General features: G+C 42.3%; 1 protein-coding gene across 3 annotated transcripts in view; it reads left to right on the top strand.

The window, feature by feature from the left end:
• Positions 1 to 489: 489 nt before the first annotated feature.
• Positions 490 to 21,904, top strand: part of FLRT2 (fibronectin leucine rich transmembrane protein 2) — a 105,788-nt gene continuing 84,373 nt past the window's right edge. Inside the window, exon 1 of one of the 3 annotated variants that reach the window (XM_012518603.4) lies at positions 490 to 2,130. The gene's annotated coding sequence lies outside the window, so the exon portion shown is untranslated. Of the gene's footprint in view, positions 2,131 to 4,698; positions 5,507 to 21,904 lie in introns of those variants that run through there. The other 2 variants (XM_012518602.4, XM_004476007.5) reach the window with 2 other exon arrangements.

Below are 21,904 nucleotides of genomic sequence, written 5' to 3'. Positions count from 1 at the left end.
TACTTTTTAAATTGATTTCCTTGATTAAAATAATTGCACCAGTAGCCTTTAATTCAGAGCACGCACACATAACATTGTTTTTGTATAATTTGGAAACAGCAACGATCCAAAATATAAATTCCCCACCTTTCCCCTCCCCCCACTTTTTGGTCTGGTTCATTTTCCAACTGTAGATATCAGAAAGTAGTTTTGCCTTAAAAAAATACGTTCTTCAAGACAAAATAATTATAGCTATCTGAGATTAAGTTTTCAAAGGAAAAACCTCGCGTGTATACTTATGCACACTTACACACGAAGACGGATACTTAAAAGCAGGTAGACTTTTGTCCTAAAATGCGGTTTTTGGTGCTGATTCTGCAGCGTGAGGAGCTATCCCTATGCTTTGCTGCCACCTTGGCAAACTAGAAGGATTTACAACGGAATGCTGCGCAGGCAGGGCTGGAATCAGAGTTGCCACTGATTGAATGGATTGGTATCGCTCTGAGATGCGTTCGAAATGGCGATTACCGATTCCTTGCAGAGAGAAAGTAGAACATGTCACCGTGAAGAACATCCTTTCTCTTTTAAAAATAACCAAGTATCCGCAAAAGCCACGTGTTACACTCCGAATGATTACAAAGACTAATTCTTTTTTTCTTTCTTTAGTCCGGAATGGAGTCGGGCAAAGAAGGAGTGTATTGAAAGTGTCCGAGTGTGTGGATTTGAGTTTGCGCCCAGGGCGGGACGTTTCAGCTCATTTGGGCATGACGGTGACAGCAGAGGCACTCTGCCCTCAGTCTTTTCCTGTCTCAGCTTTCATTCCACGTCTGCGAAGTGACTAGCCGCCGGTTTACTTCTTGGGAGTCCAAGCATTTAGTCGAAGCTGTTAAAAAAGTGCAAAACGTCTGAGGGGCTGAGGCGGAGACTTGTGTATTCTCTATTTTACCGTGTATTCTCTATTTTACCGCTTATTTCCGAAAGAGCTGGGAAGATGTCGCCAATCAAAACCCAGGCACTTAAAATTGACCTGCTGCTTTAAATGTTGACTCAGGTTTTTGTTTTGTTTTCTTTGTTTTCTGTATCGTCATTTTTGCTTTTTTCTCCTGTTTATCCCATTCTAAGACTGTGATTGTGTCTCTTTCACCCTCATTTCCCCATTCACTTCCCAAACTCTCTCGACTTCCCCCTGCCACGTCTTAACCCTCCACCCCAGGCGTTTTAGTCTTAGTCATTTGAATTTGTGATCACTTGGTTTACACCGGCTCGGGGTGGGTAGTTTAAATTTGGCGTGGGTGCCCCCTCCAGTTTGTCTTGTACACGCAATACAGTTAAAAGGTAGAGTTCGAATGAGCTGAGTTCCAAATCTTCAAAGCACCGCTAGGAAAGGAAATAAGATGGGGGAGGGGAGAGTAAAGGAATAAAAAACCCCAACTTCGCTGGCAACTAGAGTCAATCCGGTAACTGCAGGCAAAGAATAGATTGCGAGGGCTGGGTCTGGGCCGGATGAAACGCTCGGGCTCCTGCCCATCGCTGCTCCTGGCGCTGGAAGTCCGCCACTGGCGTCCTGCCACGCGAGTGCCCCCGGACAGCAGCACACCCACTGGAAAGCGCACGTGAACAGCTCTAGCCGCGCGAGCCGCCGCCTGCGGTTTCCCAGCCGATTCCCGCGAGTAGAGCGTACATAGGGTTAAGTTAGTTCCCTCCCCGGTAGGAGGGAAAGGAGGGGGAGGAAGAAAGCAGCACACGGTCTCGGGCTCGGTACCTGGCAGTTGTACTTTCGAAACCTGTCGCCGTCACTTGTGAGTTTGGCATCTTCCATTGTCACCGTGGAGGAAAGGGCTCCCGGAGGTAACATCTGCCGTCGCGATCTCGGCGCTAAGGCGCTTCTCCCGCCCCGGCGCGCTCTCGCTCTGCGTCCCCGGGTGTCGAGCAACCCGCAGGTTGCAGCTCCGCCGCCGCCGCCGCGATCACTGAACCCCGGAACCAGGGCGGCTGTTCTCAACGATGGGCAGGAGGGATCTCGGCGGCGACCCCTAAAACAATACCATGCCCCGGGAGCCCCGCTGCTGCCGCGCCAGCTTTTTCCCTTTCCACCTCCCGGACCCGGTGGGATTCGGATGAGCCGACTGACTGCCAGGAGAAGCGGCCCAGGTAAAGGTGCCAGTTGAAGTTTCTCAGTAACCGCCTAGGCTGCCGCTACGCGGGCACCACGCGGCCTCTGTGGGAAGAGACTTTCCCCCCCCTTTTTCTTTTGGAACCAGACAGGTTTGGTTATCCGAGTTGGGTGCTCTAGGTTTTATCTTTCATTCGGTGAGAGAATAGATTGCTTAGCTATCTCCCAATTTTAGGGAGATCTATCTGCAGATCTAATTGACTTCCTCTAAGGAGTTTTGTAACTGAGGTTTGGGTAAAAACGAACATTTGTTTCCCTGATAGGAACAGCGATCCTAATTCGGGTTTCTCAGTCCCCAAACTTGCAGGAGTCTAGCTTCTCACTTTCCCAGATTGATTCTGCTCATTTCCACGAGTAACTACCTCCCGCCCTCCCTTCCCCTACTCAGGCCCATCTGCTGTTAATATCACCAGCGCTATTCTCAAGCGGTTGCGTCTAAAGCCACCAGCCCGCCCTCTGCGTGCAATCCGGCATCTATTAGCCTTTAAAAAGATTGTGTTGATTCGTTTTACTTGAGTTCCGGGGTTTGCGTTTCCCCAAACCAAGTGGCTCTCCAGCCCTGCTGGCCCTTCCAGGGCTGTCGCACTAAGCTTGGGCCAGCGCGCCTTCCTGAAGTGCGGGTGTGGGCGGCAGGGGCGCCAAGGCGCAGAAGGTTGAACAGGAATCGCGTTCCTTGTACCGCGTGCGTGGGATGCGGGGAGGGAACTGATGACGCCCCCAGACGTGGGGTGCAGGGCAAAGCGACCGCGACGGTGGCGGAATCAGGGCCTCGCCAGCTGTCACTGCGTCCTCGGGGCCAGCAAGGAAAGATCCCTCCGCCTCGCTGACCAGTCCAGGGAGCGCCCCAGCGCTTCCAGTTCCGGCGCGGTCACCTCTCATCTGTAATCAGAGCGAAGATCAAGGTTGTCGAGTTGAGGTTGGGGCGCTATCGTGGGTGTGGGAGCTAGAGGGGAAGAGGTTCACTGGGGCGGTTGAATCCACACCTGGCACCCCGGGGAACTCCCGGAGCGCTCGAGTCTCTGGCGCACCGCGGTTGCTGGTTGAAGCTGAGACCACCGTGCTGTCGGCGCTGGCGCTTTGCTCCTGGAACCTCCCAGCAAGATGGCACTCACTCACTGTCTGCCACCCTTCTATTATAGAGCCCCTTCCCCCCAACTGCGTCCCCTCCGGGGATATTTATCAATCACAACTGAGTCTGGGGAGTAGGCGAACTATGTATTTGTAAGTCAAAGCATTTTTCTAGCCATCTTTACACTATGCAACAGGAGCAGCGACCCCCGCACACAAACCTGGGGGGACGTGTGTGCGTGTGTGCTCCGGTGTTCATGTGTGTGAGCGTGTTGGTACGCAAGTACCAGTGTAGTCTGGGCGCGAGCTTGCGTCTGGGTGGATCCGTGCGTGGCCTGTGCTTGGGAGACAAATCGGGCGTTTCTCCAAGTCATTTCAACACGAAGTAGGCGCTCAAACTCCAGAAGGTGGTAGACACAACAGGGATGTGAAGGAAATAAAAACAATCGGGAAGTGGTGCCAAGTGACTCAAGCTTTGAGTACCCGGAGTGCGGTCGCGCCCGGGGCGCGTCCGGAAATCTTCGCGAGTCTGGCGCGGGCGCACCCCTGCCGGCCTCTTCTGCCGAAATAGCTGAGCGGATCCCTGGGGACTTAATCCTGGGCTACGTGCAAGCTCGCCGGTGGCTTCGCGCGTGGCCCCATTGACGGCGCCACCCGCGCAGTCCAGCGCTTGGCGCGGGCTCGCTCTCCCTCTTCTGTTCAGATGCGGCCTCTCTCTGGACTTGTTAAAACATGACAACAACTTAGGGGAGGCAGAAGTGGCAATAAAAGGAGAGGAGAAAACCAGAATGTTTAATTTATTGTTAAAAAAGAGATGCACCTGGTTTTCTTACAACATTTCTTTAACCTTTGCAAAGAAATTGCGAAGTAGAAACGTTGCCTGTTTACAAATGAGGCTTCTTTAGCTGTGGAGCCTGCTCCCTAAGTCTATGGGGAAATTAAACAACACTTTTTCCAGCAGCCAGGGAGAAAATGGGGTGTTTAAAATAATCGTGTTAAACTTCAGGTTATCCTCCCAATTGAAGTTAATGTCGGAAGGCCGGGGAATCAGGGAACTAGTGATAGGTTTCGGGACCCATCACCAAGGTTGCCCGCATTTGAAATAACGCCATCTTGGCCGAGAGGCTTCTAACATTTGTACTCCCTAATCACACGTTTCCATCTTTTCTCAGTGTCTAAGTAATAGATCCTCCCAATTGCAAGGCCCGCACTGGACAGGCAGTGAGGGCAATCAATCCGCGGCGCTCCGATGGTGTCATTACCCCCAAGAGGAGGGAAAGGCGTTCAGGGTCAGGGTGTTAGTGCCGGAGCACTGCAACTCTTCAGGGAGGACAGGGTTAAAAACCGAGTCTGACTTTGCCTCTAGGAAAGCTTTGGGTTGCAGCGGCGCCTCCCAAGCATTCTTTAAACCAGAAATGTGGGAGGGACTCCGGGAGGGAGAAAGGGAGGGAGAAAGGGAGGGAGGGAAAGAGAGCTCCGGGAGGGGAGCCGCGCCAGAGCGCGAGGGACCGAAGGAGAGGAGGAGCGCGGGAGCGGCGGAGGCGATCCCGCGAATTCATTACTGTAAACATCTCCCGGGGGTGTCAGGAGGGGTGGGGGTGGGGACCGCGTCGCCTACATTAGCCGGGCCGTCTCGGATTGAGGTAGCAGTGTGGTCGGAGCCGCTTCGGGACGCGCGCCGGGCCAGGCGCAGGACTTGGAGCGAGCCCCGCGCCCGCCCCCGCGCAGCGCCGCACGCTGGGCTCCGCGAGGTCCGCACACACGCGGCGGAGGCCGGCGAGTCCGAGTTTCAGGCCGCTACTTGGGGTCCTCCACCACTGCCTCTGAGGAGCCCCGGCATAGCCGGGCCGCGTTCAGTCCCCTTCCCCGCTCACCCTCGTCCTTTCGGGGCTTGTGGGCTGGGCCGAGGCGGAGAGGCGGAGGCAGGGGAGGAGAGGAGGCGGGGGCCGAGGCGGCGGGAGCCGAGAGAAAGTGGCATGCCCGAGCCCTGGAGGCGGAGGTGGCGGAGGACGGGGGAAGACGATGCCGCGTCTCCGTAGGGGAGGAAGGCGAGAGCGAGCAGGGCGCCGGGGCACCAGCCGGCTGCCGGGAGGCGCGCGCCGCTCTGAGGCTCCGGCCTTCGTACCCCTGCGCCCCGTTGCTGCGGGCCACAGGGCCCTGCCCCAGCCGCCACCGCCTCCGTTAACGCCACCCAGAGGACCCAGCAAAAGTTTGGATCTGGGGAAGGGCGCGGCGCTGAGTGGAATTACCACCTGGGCTGGAAGGATACCTCGAGAATCTTCGCAGGTAACGCGCGCTCCCAATCTCCTCCCTCCAGGCCCCTCCGTGGGTCTCCTGCTTACTCCCTTTCCCTTTCCTGGCGCTGGCCAGCTCTGGGCTGAAAGTGAGAGGGAGGAGAAGTTCAAGATCCCCGGGTTGGGCACCGAGACCTGGTGTATGCCTGTTAGAGGGGCTCCTGGCGCTTCTCTGTGCCGGGCGGGCAGCATCCCGGCAATGGATGAGAATACTCGGCCCCCAGCTGGCGCTTCAACGTGTAGCTCTTTAGAATTTGGAATGTGGATTCGGGGGCTTTTCCTATATTTCAGTCCAGGAAAATGATGCATGAATTTCTCTGATCACCCCTTCACAATCCGTCACTCTCTCTCCCCTATTTAGCGTCTCTTAAAAATGATTTGAATCACTCCAATTTGCTTAAATTCCGTTTAGCCAGGATAGGAGAGCAAATCAGTGGGGTGAAAAATGCAAGCAAAGGGGAAAAATTATCCTTCCCTCTTCTGACATCCCTGAAGTCCTCTCTCCCTTCATTCACCTTCTGGCGTCATAAAATAGGAACTTTAGAAGTCACATTTTCACTGAGGGTTGAGAAGCAAAGTGTTAGCCATTGGTGACGTGCAAATGCAATGAATGTTCCTGTGTGTGCGTGTGTGTGTGTGTGTTTGGGGGATGAGGGGCGTGCAGAGAGGCAGGTTTTTCCTCGGTAGCATATGGCACCATGGGGCCAAGGGTGTGAGTGGCCGCGGGTTCACGATGAGGCGGGGGCAGCCTAGAGAAGACGGTCACTTATCCAGAACAGCAGCCTTACTTAGACTAACTGGGAAAATTGCTGCTGCTTCTCACCCCGAGAGCAAAAAGATTACAACCCCAACTCCCCAGAGCCCGGTTTTCCCCAATCGCATTTTGACTTTACTGCTCATCTTTATTATCATCATTATTTATTCACCTGGAAACTCATCATGCCATCTCTTGTGAATGGCAATCAGTCTCCAAAGAGTTTTTCGTTAATTTTGAGCGAATGGAATCTCCTGTAAAGCTTACAGTAAAATAATCAAGCGTAAGACACAAATCCGTGTAAATGCTTGTGCAGGAGTGCAAAATGCTGATTCGATTTCCTTACTCGCTGCATTTGCTATGCAAAGTCTCTTCCAAATAGGAGCTATTGCTTCCTATTCAGCTGGGAGGCTCTTTAATGGCAGAGGGTTTTAGGGGGCTTTGGGGCATGTCCGGCTTGCTCACAGGGCTATTGCTACATTTATTATGTCTAACTTCCCTGGCTCAAAGCTAATATGAAGGCTAGCTGCTGTATCAGAACCGATATTGTCTGTGGACTTAACCGATGTGACCTTACTTCAATCTGCAATTAAATGATACCCAAAACATTTTGAAGTAAATAAGATTCAGGTTGGCATTTGCCCAGGGATATATTTGGTGGTTCCCAGTATGAATGTAAAATTTTAGGTCAGTATCTGAAGTGTTAGAACTGAATTTTTTTTTTTTAATCACTAAGCAGCATGCGCCAGATACATATGATCTGCAGGCCACCATATTAGGAAAAAATTCAATCTTTGGGTAACACACCTACCATGAAAAGTTGCTTATTTCCCCGCAACGTTCTTTTTCCTGAAAATACATCTTTCATCCTCCCCTCCTCAAAAGCTCTAAATAAAGTTGGGTTAAACCACTTAAGGATTTTAACAATCACAAATGACAGTGCAACATCATACTGTCATGTTGAGTTGCAAATATCTAACTGGAAGAGATTGAAAGATGAAATTTCAAACATTATTCTGTCCCTGCCAGTAGGCACCAAAAATATATATATATATATATAAAGAAACTACCATAAACCTGACATGGAAGGAATGCTATTTTTTTTAAATGCCCATGTTTTAACACTTCAGTAGTTTCATAGCAGTTTTAGAAATTCCAGGGGATGCTTTTAACAGAAGAAAGTAGATTCCCAAATGGCATCATGCTGTGCTGTCCTCTGCTCCCCAAGCCAGACCTGGTTTTTCCTGTATGCTAGGTTTCAGATGATGAGATCTTATTCAAGTTTGACTTTGACCGCCTGGATCTAATTTGAACCTCCTCTGACGCCTGTTACATGTATATTCTGGCCTGCTGGAGAGTTTGATTTAGGATTTAGGGATATCTCCCTAAAGCAACCTTATATCTTTCCAGTTTGAAGCTGTGGTTTCAGGAAAGGCTCAAGTTGTATAAGTCCAGAAGCCTTATTCTGTAGAGAACCAGAGTGAACACCTGATCTATTTTGACTTTCTAGCTTTCCATTTTACAAAGGAGAATTGCTGCTTTTGCAGCACCCAGCACGTCCAAAGTTTAAAAACAGAAAGGATGTCGAGCTGCTTTTGTTTTTTTCTCATTATTTAGAAGATTAGATAAAGGTCATATTTTTATTCAGGTCAGACTTTTCTGGGTATCATCTTTTGATATCTTTAATTTCAATTCAAGTTCATTTTTCACTAGATTACTTTAATAACTTTGTGGTTTCTGCCACAGTGATTCAAACTTAGTCCATTAGTGACCTCTATCTGCGAGAAGAGAATGCTCATTGTTTTTCTTCCTTCTCATAAGAGTCTACAGATTATTTGGGGGAAGGGCGGGGGAAGGGCTCCACAGCTCTTTAGTTCTTTCTGAATATTTAAGTTTTCAAACTCAACTTTTCTAATACAGAGTTCAGTATGGGTAATGATATTTAACAACTGCAATAAAAATGTTATGGGCTAATAGGTTATTAAATAGTTATTCCATATAGCATTGACAGTGTGATAAACATAAATAAAACACCAGTGCTATCCACTTCCAATAAAAGGATTGCACAGTCAGGTAGACTAATGTTTTGAGACTCACAATGCTGCAGAATATAAGTGAAATTTTATTGCCCCTAAGTGCTTACATAACAAGGGAAACTTGAGACACACTCAGAACATATATGTGGTAACTAGACTTCAGAGTAGCACTGTGTGTATGTCTTTAAATTCAGCTGTGCTTCTCCTGTGAACTTATGGTACAGATCAAGGACAAGGTGCGGTGGGAGGAGGGTGTCTATAAACAGATGGTCTCTTTTAAGAAGACTTTTAAAATCTGATTCCTAATCCAGCTTTGTTTGCCGAGCATTTTGAAATAGAAATTTTAGTTTTAGTTGATTATTCTAAACGGTAATTGAAGACAAACTTTACTGAATTTCTTAGGTAGGCAAATACCATTATTTGACGTTTTCCAGATGGTTTTTTTGATGTGCTGGTATTTAGAGATATGGAATTTTTAGGAGGTTTTCTTTCTTTTCCCTTGGGCAGATTTTACGCAAAAGACATTTTTTAGACCAATTATTGTTATTCCTGTAAAACAACCATTATAATACCTGAGCCAACTTTCTTACCTAGCCCCACCTTTCAAATTGCTTCGCTCTGGCAAATTTATATTTCTCTTCTAAAACAACATGTTGAGGATGGAGTGGAACTATCATAATTTTTTTTTTACTTCTTTCAGCCATAAATGACCTCCAATTAAGTGTCTTTTTAAGGCAACGCACACACATACCCACCATTTTAAAAGAACCATTTTAAGACAGAGATTCTTTTCAATGTTTTAAATGTGTTCCTTTTTAAAGAGCTATGACACAAATATTGTAATAAAAATATCCTGTGTTTGGAGGAATACAGAGGCTTACTTCAGTGGCAAGGAACAGTAAAACAGTGTATTAGCAAAATAATCATCGTTATTTTCAATAGATGGTCAAAATCTGTTAGAACCTTCATGGCTTTTTCCTTGGTGATTTTCACATCTACTGGTCTCTCTGGTTTTCTTTGATTCCTTCTACTGTGGCCCTTTGAAGTGATTCAAAATTAAACAGTAGCTACATTTTTTAGGGAAATTCACCATGTTATGTTCAGGATTCCAGAAGAGTTAATGATGCAGAAAAAGTCCTGTAAAACATCTTTCTAAAAGAAGCCCTTCTCTTGCAGGCTTCCCACTTACAGGCCTGCTGCACCATTTGCAGTGAATTGGAACTCCGTTATTTATTTATTTTTCAAATACCACCTCTAACTTAATTTAATGTGGGATATGTTTTTGCAGAAGTGTGCAGCACCATGTGTCCGGAGACGTCCGAACAAAGCAATGTCCTTGTTACGAATCCGTAATAAGGGAAGGTCAAAGAAAATATCCTTGTCTACTTTGGGGAGTCAAAAGGCCACATTCATGGTTCTGAAACACTGGTCAGTTATTCTGCTGATATTTAATAAGGGTATACTTTTTTCTGGCAAGTGAGTGGTTAAAGACCTCCGCCGCTTTTTTGAGGCATTCACAAAATAAGTCTTTGGTGCTAACCATTAAGTGCTCATTAGAACTGAGTGGTTTTTCTCACTTTCTTCCCAGGTTGTTTTTAAGAGAATGTGCAAGAAACTTGGATAAAGGTCTTCTGTTCCCCTCAGTTCACAGGTCATGCATTATATTTCGGCCTCTTTATTAGAGCTTTCAAGGCACAGATAAAAGTATCTCGCATCTGAGCCTTTAAGAACCTAAATTAGGCTTTGGAGTGTAAACCCACTGAAAAATGTCAGGTCCTGAAATTCATAGATGCTATTAGATCTCGGAACACTAAAACCACCTTCAACAGGGAGGAAAGAACAGTGGCTCTCAAAATTGGTTCACAGATAGTCTGCCCATTGAAGTCAACTGAGGTGACATCGCTGAATGGAAAACATTAGGCTTGTGCCAATCCTGAAATAGGTTCACATGCTGGTGTCACTCTTAGCTTCAGCTGCTTACGAGTGTCACTTTTGTAAAAAATCCGTTGTCAGAAAAGCCTCTACAATATTTACCTCTCTCACTTTGCTCCTGAGCTTGGAACTTACATACCTAGGAAGAGAAAATAATGTGAGGCATTGTAATATTCATAAAACATATTGGATAAAGAGAGATGAGAGGACTTTCATACCCAGGAGTTACATTTTCCAGGTTCTTACATACAGGATTTCTTTTATTCCTGTAATGTAGTACGAGAAAGCCCTACCCTCCTGCCCTTCCATTAGATAACTGGAACCATAAAGGAGTTAAGGGCTGCGTAAGGTTATACACGTGTTTCTTCTTCAAATCATTGGGCTCTAGAGAAAAAGAAAAATACTACATTTATTGTATAGATACATTTAGAAGTTTCATTCTTGGTGATCCCACCCAAGAGCATCAGAGTTGGATGTTTTTAAATTAGAACAGTAAAAACTATTATGATCATAAATATTTAGATTTAAGTAACAGCCTTTCACTGTCTCTTCAAAACTGCATTAGATTAAAAGTTCTCCTGTTCTGAATGAGTATAATTTTATGATGTAGGCAATTGGGATCTTAATTATGGTGGGGATTGAGCAACAGGAAAAAGTTGTTTTGTAGAAAAGAAAAGATGTATTTATGAAAGAAAACCTGCATTTTCATGTCAGCACACTGCTTTCTACATTTACGACCTTGTACGAATTACTTAATCTCCTGGAGACTTAATTTCCTCTCTGCAGAGTTCACCAGGGTTGTCGCAGGGTCAAAGAAGATTAATGTGTGTGAAAATACCTTGATAACAATACAGTGTTATATTCCCATAAAGAGGCATTATTCAAATTGATAACATTTATCACTGTGAGACTGTCTTGTGCTAAGACGGTGCTAGGTTTTGTATAAATAAAATGGTAACCAAGACCCAGTGCCCTACCCTTCAGGATGCTCTCTTTCTTGTGGCTACTATCACTGGATATCAATCAGTAAAATGTCTGTTAACCCCATCCATCATTTCTTCCATTCATTCAATGGTGGGTTATCTCTCTCTTTCTTTTTAAAGATTTGTTTTTATTTTTCTTAACCACCCCCCCCTCCCCCGACTTTTCTCTCATCTATCTGCTCATTGTTTGCTCGCCTTCTCCAGGAGGCACTAAGAACCAAACCTGGGACCTCCCACATGAGTGGAGTACCCAATAGCCAGATCCACATCCACTCTCTGTGGAGTACAGTGTCTGCTGGCTTGTGGCCTCTGCTTTTTGCCACAGGAGGGGGTGTCTGCTCGTCTTTTTTTAAAGAGGCACTGAGACCAGACGGAAACGGGGACCTACCATGTGGTAGGCAGGCACCCAAGGGGTTGAGCCACATCTGCTCACAGCTTACCTCTTTTTGTGACTTTGCTTTATTTTGATGCAAGTATACTTTTCAAAGATAGAGGGTAGTTAAGGTCAGTTGGGTGCAAGGGCCAAACTTTCTTTCCTTGACAGCTTGTCTTGATGTTAGCAACTGAATTTAACACAAGTGGATTCCATTGAGGGAACATTTTGGAAGAAGCAATTAACATTCCCTGAAATGAAGGTTGTTTCCCTTTTGATTGTGTCTATACCTTAGCCATTCAAGTTACCTTTTGTAAAAACACAGTCATTAATAGGATATATGATATTTGACACTTTTGTTTTGCAATGTATGGCAAGCTAGTGAGGACAAAAGTCTGTCTTTTCAGTAGTTTGACAAACCTCTTGAGCCCAATATCAATTAATGGAAAGAACCTGATTTATTACAACTCAGACACATATTACAGCTCAGATACATACCCCAAAGCTTGGCTTTGTTTTGATGTTAGTGTCACAAAATCCTTGCCAAGCCGTTCATTTTAACTTATGTTTTTGCAGTTGTTGTATCTGAGTCCTTTTTATTTTAAGTATTCTTCCAAAGAGTATGTTTATTTCATTTTCCTAATTTGTATATATTTAGGACTTTGAAAGGTTAATTCTTAATTGCTTTAAGGTTGCTTAGTTGAAGTTTGAAGAAAACATGCATATATGTAGTGTGTATTTATAAAATGTATGATTGGATTATGATGTTTACTCAGAATGAATATTTCCATCAGTGATTTGAATGTACAAGAATCTGTATTTAACAATGTTCTTTTCAGTTCCTAAGTTGCTAAATGTCAGAGTTTTGACACTTTATTTCTTCTTCTACTTTTTTTTTTTAAGTTTTGTATTTTAGAAGTACATTGTAAAGTACCTGGCCATAAAACTGTATTTATTTGTTTTTTTTAGGAACTGAAATATGCCTGTTAGATGTAACCTAAAGAAGGTTTTTGGTGCTCTTAATAATGAGAGGAGTATTGTGGGAATACTTGTTTCCCTCAGCCCTTTTGGGAGTTTACCTTTTATTGAGCAAATGCCATGTGCCAGATAATGTGATAAAAGCTTGGGAGGCATTATTGCTCAAGTTACCCTTTGAGGTTTGTGCTTAAGGCCCCATGTTAGTTGAGTAACTTTCTCACGCTCACATAGCTAGTTAGGTACAGACCTGAGATTTGAAACCAAATCTGTCAAACTTTAAAATCCACATATATAGTGCCTGGGAGAGAAGGTCTTATTGTATTTGACGTTCATATACAATCAGCAAATGTTACTGAGATTTTTAATTACAGTACTCTTCCTTAATATTAAGGCAAACTTGTTTTCAAAACAGTAAATGTCTTTATGTTTGGAAATAGAATCTTTATTGATGTATGAAGATGAGGAATGCTACAGTTTGCCTCAGAATCCATGAAACAGAGCCATCTTAATGCTTAGTCTATTACACATGAATTTCTTTGTGGTATTTCAAACACAGGGGTCCAAAACAGATTCACATAGCAGTCTATTGAAGCACAGGAAGGAGTTTACATTGTAAAGTACCTGGCCATAGAACTGTATTTTAACATGAAAAATTACTTTCATAGTTTGGAAAAATTAATCGAAGTGCCTTTTTTTCTGGCAGTGCTGAATAATGTAATCATAATATCTGAAGAAAGAAAATGTTTGCTACTTCTGTAAAGAGTTCTACTAATAAAAATATGAGCAGAATCTGTAGGTATGTCAGTTGAAGTGAGTTAGTGTTTGTGTCTTTTGAAAGGCACAGACAATTCTAAGGCTTAGTTACTATGGGGTATCATTAAGTTATACCCTAAAGTTAGGTAGTGCTAATTTATGCCATGTTATTAATGTAATAGAGACATAAGACAATCCAAATTATTTTTAACTGGCTGTGTTCTTTTCCAAACAGGTGCTATGGAGTCTGTAAATAAAATAATTTTGTGATATTTTCACATGAATGGCCTGGTAACCATGAACAATATATTCTTGTAGGGACAGAAGGCATACATACACAAGGTGATGAAAAGAACAGATTCATTCAATCAGCAGGTGATTTTAGCACTTACCAGACATAGAGTGCGGCCAAAGAGACAAAGACTGGTAATACAGTATCCTTCCACCTGAGGTCATCCAAGTTGATAGGGGAAATGGAGCCACAAAATCTAATTGCTCTGTAGTTTTATCCATAATTGAAGATAGTGCAGTCATCATTGTTAAGTATGCCAGGAATTGTAATGGCATTAGTGAAAAGAGCTTTGCACTTGAAGAGATAGCCTTGGCTTATAATGCTGGATCTGCCACTTGTTAATATTTTCACCTGCCACATTTTAAAATCTGTCTACTCAAGTATAAAATGGGGAAAGTGGTTTCAACTCACAGAGCTATTCTTCTGAGAATTGAGTGACATAATTTTGTAAAATATCTAACTGTCCTGGCACATAATAGAGGCTTAATAAATGCAGACTTCAGACCCTTCTCTCTCTGAAATGCTCAGATTCCTTTATGTTATTCTCACCTTCTACAATATTTTGCCATTCATTTGGAAACCCAAGGAAGGGTTTTGACCCCTTGAACTATTTCATTAACAGTAATGTGATATAGCATCTTCTGCAAAATAAAATTTTCTTACTTATCCATGTAAATGAGAGTGCAGGAAATAAGCACTTCACCCAGTGGCAAAATTATCTCACAACTAGTGATATGCAGGGTAAAGTAGTGGCGTGATGGGGTTGCAAGGAAGGAAGCAGAGTACAGAAACGAATTGCCTCAGTTTGGGCAATCAGAATATGGCATCAGCTGAGTCCTGCCTAACTACTAGAATTCTTTTGGTTCATTGAAAGCACAGCCTTTGGCAATTAAGGAGTGTGTCTCCATGCATCCCTTCTCACTGTCATTTACCTTTCCACAACTGACTGATGGCTCTAGCTTGGAACAAGACCTTTGTCTACGCTACACGTCAAACTGGTGAGAATTCAGCTGTGGTTATGTCCTTACCAACATACAAGGATTTTTATCAGAATGAATTTTAAACACTTGCTTTACTTAGTTCATGTCAGACATGACTTTTGGCAAAATCATGAAAATATTTTACTTTAGAAATTAACATGTAAATTATTGTTATGCTTATAAAAGCTTATTTTGTACTTACAGAATAATTTTTACCTTGCTTGTATAATGGTAGATGTTAGGATTCAGATGCTGCAGTTGGATTATCAGTTCGGTGTGGAAATATTTCTTTCAGAAGGTTTTCCTCAGTAATTTTCTACTAATTTAAGTGAAGGAGCTTCTTACTGCTTCTATGGCTGATATTTTTGAGCAAATAGAGTGCACTATAGACACAACATGAGCTATTTTCATTTATCATTGTAATTGCATGTATACATAGTATAATTTCTGCATTCTGCTTAGCAGTTGCTGTTTGATTCCTTTTCCAAACAAATACTATGACTCTGTAAATTTATCAATGAAGAGAAATTATACTTAAGAAGATGTCAGGCATGCCCCACACCTCTAATTCCAGAAACAAAGAGGCTTTTCCTGTTAAGATCACATAATGTGTAATATAAATACTTAAGTTTTGTCATATTGGAACGGAGTGAGGCAGGCACTCCAGTGTATTTTGTAAACGTTAACATCTTAGTAAGTAGTTTCTGAGCCAACATTCAGTCTAACATGAAACAATAAGAACTTGTTTGCTACTTTAAGACATGCAAAGGAGATTAAAATTCTCTGGTCAATGTGTTTTTTTTCCCCCCGAATAGGTAAGGAACAAGTCCTGTAGTGCTGACAGCAGTGGAATTTAAAACTCAATTCTAATAATCTCTGAGTCCCAAAGGAATGCAAGGTAGACATCTGTTTGAGTCATGAGCTTGTAACAGGGGAATTGACTGAAAGTTGTGTCCTTACCTTGTACCAGGCACAATGCTAAGTTTTATATGCAGCATTTGGGATATGCTGTCAAACAAGACCTCATCCCTGTTCCCAGAGGAATTTGATGTGCAGGCCTAGAGTCAGCCTTTCACAAATTTGACTCACCCATCTGCATTCACTGGGGGAACTGGTTAAAAATACAGGTTCCTGTGCCTGAGGATTCTTATTTATTAAGCTTGGGATGAAGCCTGGGGATATGAATTCTTTGAAAAGGTCCCAGATTTGAGATCGCTGATTTAGAGGTTTTTTTCCTGACTCAGAGTTTCAGTTGTTTTTTAATTGCTTCATTGATAGTCTTGGAATTTCTGATAGTATTTTTGAGTGTGTATTTTGCCACATAGGAAATCTTGCTCATTTAACCCAACTCTTTTAGGAAAGAATCTTCAGAGGGATCCGATATCAGAGCTGGCTTCAATCTTGGATGCTGCAGTCTCTTGTCAGGTCTCCCCATACCATTCTCCCTAAACCATCGTACTATATTGTTCTTGATGTCCCCAGAGTTAATTTCCTTAAAAAACCCACAACTCGTATAGCATTTCATTAGTCACCTATTTATTGGATTCCCTGTCCTTTTGGATAAAGTCCATACAAACTTATTGTGACCTGTGCGATCTATGAGAATCTGTATCTCAAACCATAGCTCAGGCATCGTGCCCCAGCTCTCATCCCCTGGGTCTGTGTCCCAGAAGTGGTAAGCATGGCCCTCTAGATATTTAACCTTTCCCGTGCTGTTTTCTCTTTCCATAGAATGCTACCTCCATTTGGTAACATCTTTTCATTTTAGACCCGCACAAATGTCACTTTCCCTTTTTCCCTGGGCTTCTGTAGCATTTTGTTTGTACCTGTTTTAGCTCCCTGTTCGTGTTGTATTTTATTTTGTTTTCATGTCTATCTCTCGCATTAGACTCCGAGAACGTTGGCTTATTCATTCTGTATTTTAGTTATAACGGGCAGAAGTTCAGCATACGTGTAATTGAATGAATAAATTCATGACTGTGCTGGCCAATCCTGGAAGAGAGGAATATCTTCAAAATCTTCCTGAGAAGTGCTTTTTCATTCCCATGGATTGGTTGCCCAGTGGAAAAAACTAATGTAACGACTACCTTTCTTCCTTACTTAGAGTATGTTTGTCAGGCAGATACCTGCAGGTTAACCCAACCCTGATCTGCATCCAGCTCTTGAAACCATGCATGAGGCAGTTCAGATGCCACACTGGATAGATCTGTTCAAAGAAGAACTCATTTCAATTGATAATTTTATCTTTTTTTGGCACCAAGTAAAACCATCAGTTAAGTAGATGTCCACACAAATGTGGTGTTCCACAAAGTGAGTTTTAATTCATAGCATTATTCTTGTGCATCTTGCTTGGCTTGAAGAGCAAAGCACAGGACTTCAACAAATTTGTGCATTTGATCTCTTTTATTATTGTTTTGTTTCTTTTTATTTATTTTCCTGATGGAGATATCTAAGAAGCCAGTGTCCTCCAGAGAGCTCAAAGAAGACTAAAAATCACAACTTCTTAATTGCCCTGTCTCTATATTAGTCAGGGTTCTCCAGAAAAACAGAACTGACAGGTTCTATCTAGCTAGCTGTATTTAAATATTATGACATTTATTATAGGAATTGGCTCATGTGACTGTGGGGATTGGCAAGTCTGAATTCCATAGAGCAGACTAAAAATTGAGAACTCCAATGAAGGTTTTGATGAATTCCCTAGGAAAAGCTGACTGGCTGAAGTAGAAATAGATTCCTTCTTTTTTTGCTGAAATCATCAGTTCTCCCTCTAAGGCCTTCCACTGAGTGGGTAAGACTCCTCCTATTACTGAAGGCAATCTCCTTTGTTTATTGTAGATGTAATCAGCCTTAGATGCAATCAACTGACTAATTATTTAAATCCTCAAAATACCTTCACAGTAACAATCAGGCCAGTGCTTACTTGACTGCATAGCTGGACACCATAATCTTGCCACTTTGATACATGGATTTAACCATCTCAGTCTCCATAAAGCAGGCATTCATTTATTTTTATGATTTGCACATTTAATACAGCAAAGATTATGTGAAAGTTATAGTCTATTCTAAACCTACATAGTTTGATATGATCATGATGGCTACAGAAACTGGTCTTTAAATCCTCCTTTTTTGGCCAAAACACAGTTTTAACCATGTTTGCTACTTTCCTTGGGGAATATGGCTCAAAAGAGAAACCATGCACATACATGGTGTGTGTGTGAATAGAGACATATTCCATCATCCTCCCCTCAACCCCTACCCCCTGTTTTTAGCAAAAATTTCAGTGACCACGAAGAGGAGTAGAAAGTGGAGTGTATTTTGGTATGGTTCTGCCCTGACCTTTGTTTCTCTTTGGACTGTCCATGTTTTTACTGGCACTTTCTAGGCCTGCAGGAAACAGGTGAGCTAACTCCTGAGATGATTTTTGATAAGGACCAATCCTTTGTACAAGGTTCTTACAACACCAGCCCAGATGTTCTTTTATCGGGAAGGTATGACAATGTTTAGACCTAATGTGCTCTCCTGATTCTTAAATCATACTGAGCACCAGCAAGGCCACATTCTCATCTAGGAGATGGATGATGATAAAAAATAATAATAATGTATATTATGGATAAGGCTTATTTAGCATGCTGCTTATGCAATTCATGTATATTAGCACATTTAAATCTTCACAAAAACTCCATTTAGTACATTCTGCTGATAAATATTGCCAACAACCCCATTTTACAAATAGGGACATTGGGAAACTGAAGAAGAAGGTTCCCTGAGGTTGCTTATGATATTTTCTGGTTATTTTTAACTGCCTCTGTAGAAAAGATGAGCAGTGGATAACTTTCAAAATCAACTCTAAATTAATTTTTACAAAGTTTAAATATCACATTCAGAGATGGTGGTTCACTGGCCAGTGGGGATTAATGATGAGCTGTTAACCAGAGATCCTGCTTTCCATATTTGACTTTTCTAGTAGATAACTCTTTTAGAAGTCATTATTTGGTCTTGGCTATTTTGATTGAAAATGATTCTTAGATGTCACAATGTATTTCTTAAAATGTGAATAGTGTAAGATCACTAAGTTGACAATAAAGCAAGAAAACTCTTAGCACATTTTCAGAACTAATGAAAACCTTTGGATAAATGCCCAATGGGTAAGGTCTATATTTATTGTAGAAAACACTGGCCTTTCTTTTCCTTTACCCTCTTACCAGTACTAATAAATAGTTAAATGGATTGATTTGAGATTCACCTCTTTTTCCCTGTGGAGAAGATAATGGACAATGGAATGGCCAAAGGACAGATAATAGCAAAAATCGAGTACCCTTTGGGAGAGCCTGGGAATAATGGAGAATTGACTGTGTTATAAATAGGTTAGATTCTCTCATCTTCTAAATCTATGTGATTGCTCAGGCCATTGATTTATATTAGTGAAAAAGTGGCCAAGAGCTGGTCTGGAAAAGGCTTATTCTTTGTTGATATTAATAATTTGAAAATAAGCAAAATATGTACCTGCAGGTCTTCCCCCTGCTGAACTTGAGTTTTGACCATCCCTTCTTTTTGCATGTCCTGCTGATGCCCTCATCTCCGCATGTGCAAAAGTGTTTTTTTTTTAATTCTGTGATTGTAATTAAGGTGCTTGTATTATTTGTTCATGCTAGTTCCATGATTATGGAATATGATTAATACCATCTAAATTAAGTGATCATTTTCTTAATTCCTTCACTTTCCTTTTTTCCTTAGCCATCTAGGCTGTGGCTACTGTGTTTCTCTCATTTTCTCTCTTTGTTTTTGTCTGCATAAGCCCATTATTTGTCACACGGGAACTTCCAATGGGGCAACAGAAAATTAAAAGGGCTGTTTTTCTGACTTGGATGATTCTAGATGCACTTGTAAATGGGCTTGTTTTTGGTACCTACTCAGGTGTGATAGCAGTTTGTGGAATGACTCCTTGGCCAACCACTTTCAAGACCATGTAAAAACACCTGCTCTCTTTGGTCCTCCAATGAATTATTCAGTGCTTCTGTCTATGACAGTAAAAATCTCGCTAAATTGAGTAGAACCAAAACATTTGCTACCCTCAGTTTCCTACTGAGAAATGATCAGGTCATGGGAAAGAAACCTGAATATGTCAGTGTCACCTACTACTGGAAATGACTGTCTGGTTTGGCTGAGCCACAGGCTTTTGTAAGATCAGCCTATGGCATAGTGTCACTTGTGCTTCCTCACTGGAGCACTGAACGCCCTTGGATTTTTGGCTGGGACTCAATGTCAATATGTTTCAGAATACATCATTCTAATCATTCTCAACAGTCACACTCCTCAACTCACATTTCTTTATTAAGTGAGAGATAATGCCTAGAACCACTTCTTAGAGTTGTCTTTGATGACTCCTTTCAATCATCTTCATCTGTTCCATCGATAGTTTTATGCATTTTCTTTTAAAGTCTTTCCTTATTGCCCTTTTATTTTGGGTCCACTGTGGCCATGATAGAAAAGCCCTTATTATATGTCTCCCTCTTCCTTCTTTCCTTTCCTTGATCTACACACCATGGTCAGGTTGCTCTTCCTCATTTCTGGGCTGATGATGTTTCCTCTCATTATTTATAGGATCAAGTCTAAACTCCTGCGTTTGACACTCAAGGCCCTTCTCTCTAAAGCTTTCCCTAATATTCCCAAAGAACGTTAATCTTCCACTCTTTTGAACTAAATTTGGTCTGTATCCTTTTATCTTTGTAGAAGGTTTATTGTGCTGAAAGTTTCACTAAAACCTTTGTTTCTACTCTCAGAGTTCAACTAGGGCAACAGCCATGCCATGCCATATAAATGTTTGAGTAGCTGAACTGAATTATCTGGCTCCAACCTGCCTCTGTGAAGCTTACGTACAGTAAAGGTATAAGTCTACCTCCTTACATACTATTTCCCATCAGATTTTAAATATTGAGCAAATGAATGTTAACAAAACTTGCTCAGATCGCCTTGGTGTATATGAATTTTAAAATTATCTAATGGAAGAAGCTTCCTTTGTTCTTTCCATGGAAAACTTTTTCAAAGCGCTGCAGTCTCTTGCTTTGAAAACAGGAAGGTAGAACATTCCAACAGCATCATCAGCCCTCTGTTTATATTTGTAAAACCTGTACTCTTTCCAGGCCACTAGGCAAAAGCAAATAGGAATAATCAGAGGCATTAGAACTTGATTATGTTGAATTGGATTCTTATAACTGAGGCTTGATAGCCAAAATTAGTGGTGCGGTAGATTATACTGAAAGGGATGCTTGTGATGTTGTGAAACTGTAGACCCCGGCTTGATGGAGTCTTTGAAGACATCTTTGTTTCAAAAAAATACAATGATCACATGTCTTTTATTATCTCTATAATTGGGATTCTTTTTAAAAGGGAGCTGGATAAAGATGTGAGGTGGTGGGGTAGTGGAAAGACCATGGATTTGGAATCAGACAGACCTGGATTTGAATTCTGGTCTCTTTCTGCCCACTAGGATATCTTGAACATGTTTCCTCTTCTTTGTGCCTCCTTCCTCAATCTTTCAATAGAGAAAAATAATACTCATCGGATGACTGTGATGAATAGATTTTGTGATGTCTGGCACACATCAAGTATAAGTAAGCATTAGTTCCCTTCCCCCTTGCCTGCCAACTTGAAATTAGATGAATACCGTGACTTATAAATAGTGTTTTTTTTTTTTTCCCCTGCATGGATGAGGCAGTTCTGTAACACTGTGTTACTGTTTCCCTGAAGGATCTTTCTCTGGGCCTTCAGTGCATCTTGCCTGGCTTCTCCATAACAATATTTATTTCTGGGGTCCAAAGGAGGATACAATACACTCGAAATGGTTATCACTCTCTCAATTAAGACCCTCGCTTTTGAAGAACTCTTGAAATCACTTCTCTTTCTGAAGGATAAAAAAGAAATCTTTCCAGTGGTCTATCATGGATTATTAGAAAAGAATTACTCAGAAAATACTCTTGAAAACAGGTTCATGGAGAGGAGTCTGGCTTTAAAAAAAAAGAATTTTTCTAGTGAATTCCAGCTCGTCATGGGAAAATGGTGTATTCATAATATATTCTATGGGGACAAGGCTATGAATGTTTCCACTAGGTGAAATTCTCAAGAGCTTCTAAAAATGAACATTTACTCTACAGAACCCTAGGGAACGTCTATTAGAAAACAGGTAAACAACAAAATGAGAGCCATTACAAAGAGGGAAGCAAAAAAGACAAACTAAGAAAAAGAAATTCATTACAGACCACAGTGGAAAATATGATGTAATATGAAGAACTTTTCTTCATTTAGCATGAAT

Source organism: Dasypus novemcinctus, chromosome 3 (assembly GCF_030445035.2).
Source record: "Dasypus novemcinctus isolate mDasNov1 chromosome 3, mDasNov1.1.hap2, whole genome shotgun sequence".
In the NCBI taxonomy this organism is placed as follows: Eukaryota; Metazoa; Chordata; class Mammalia; order Cingulata; family Dasypodidae; genus Dasypus; species Dasypus novemcinctus.
Note: the sequence above shows the minus strand (reverse complement) of the source record. Positions and strands in the feature narration are given on the sequence as shown.